At 44.5% G+C, this 1,536-nt stretch overlaps 1 non-coding gene across 1 annotated transcript; it reads left to right on the top strand.

The window, feature by feature from the left end:
- Nucleotides 1-416: 416 nt before the first annotated feature.
- On the top strand, nt 417-498 carry Trnas-aga (transfer RNA serine (anticodon AGA)). The gene has a single exon. It is a non-coding gene; the product is annotated as a tRNA-Ser (tRNA).
- Nucleotides 499-1,536: the final 1,038 nt, after the last annotated feature.

Below are 1,536 nucleotides of genomic sequence, written 5' to 3' on the forward strand. Positions count from 1 at the left end.
GTTTCTCCATCTCTGTTTCTGTCTCTCTCTCCTTCTCTTGGTTTCTTTATTTCTGTCTCATTCGCTTTCATCGTTTTTCTTTCCTCCTGTGTTTATTTTTTGCATCCACATTATTAATCTTTGTATTTTTTTTCTCTTTCTATTTCTTCATTTTCCTTTCCCTCCTCCATCTTCTTATCGTCGTTATCATCATCACTGTTGGGACATTCTCGACAAGTTGCAGACTGAGAAGAAAGGAATCACAGGTGTATTGAGGTGAATGCATTTCCATAATACACTCGCGTTTTCTCTCTCCTACTTCTCCATTATTGTTCTCTCCTTCCTCATCTTCATCCTCCTCCTCCACCTCGTCCTCCTCATTTTAATTATATTTCCCCTCTTCCTTCTTTATTTTGTTCTTTAATCCGATATTCTATGCAGTGATGGCCGAGTGGTTAAGGCGTCTGACTAGAAATCAGATGGGATCTTCCCGCGTAGGTTCGAATCCTACTCACTGCGCTGAAGGCGGGTCATATTTTTACTTTTAGGGAGAAGAGAAATTATATGATGAAAGAAGACGGACTTAATTTTGGCATCGTAACTATCATGATTGGATAGAGTGCGAAACTATCGGGAATCAATTTTTCACATATATAAAAACAAAAAAAGGGAAAAAAGATCAAATTCAATATTGCTCATCTGACAGGCGGGTTACGCCCCTGCAAGCTTGCACTACACTGTGTAAATAAGGTGTTAACAAGGACCAGAATATACTTGTTACGAATAGGCTTGTTGCTCGTCTTTCTCCTCCCCTCACGGTTACTCTAGACACAATGTTCTAATTAGTGGCGGCTAATACTTCTTAGTGAACATACGGGTTAAGTTAGTGTGTGTGTGTGTGTGTGTGTGTGTGTGTGTGTGTGTGTGTGTGTGTGTGTGTGTGTGTGTGTGTGTGTGTGTGTGTGTGTGTGTGTGTGTGTGTGTGTGTGTGTGTGTGTGTGTGTGTGTGTGTGTGTGTGTGTGTGTGTGTGTTTTATTTGTGTACACACGAAGAGGGGAAGTCTATGTTTATGTGTTTATACGACGTGTGCGGATGTTTTCTTTTTCATGATATGTTTATGTTTGTGTGTGTGTGTGTATGTGTGTGTGTGTGTGTGTGTGTGTGTGTGTGCATTCGTGTAGGTACCTCGCACACCCACACACACCTGGGGCCGGGCCGCGTGGGGGGTGAAGTGTCGACGCGGAGACTGTGAAGGGGAAGGTTCAGGGGGAGGAGGAAGGGAAAGGAAGGGGCGTCACTTCTCTGCCAGGTTAGCCCACCGCAGGGGAGAGCAAACCTGATAACACTCTTTCCCCTCAAATGTCGCCGGGCGGGGAAGGAAGGAAAAGGGGAAGGAAGGGATGCCAGGTGTGTCAGTGTGTGTGTGTGTGTGTGTGTGTGTGTGTGTGTGTGTGCGTGTGCCTCGAAGGAGTGGTCTACACCTGGCCTAATGGGATATGTAAACAGGTAAGGAGAGGTGAGGGAAAGGAAAGGTATAAGGTAGAAAAAGTTATCTG

This window comes from Eriocheir sinensis, chromosome 63 (genome assembly GCF_024679095.1).
Source record: "Eriocheir sinensis breed Jianghai 21 chromosome 63, ASM2467909v1, whole genome shotgun sequence".
Classification (NCBI taxonomy): domain Eukaryota; kingdom Metazoa; phylum Arthropoda; class Malacostraca; order Decapoda; family Varunidae; genus Eriocheir; species Eriocheir sinensis.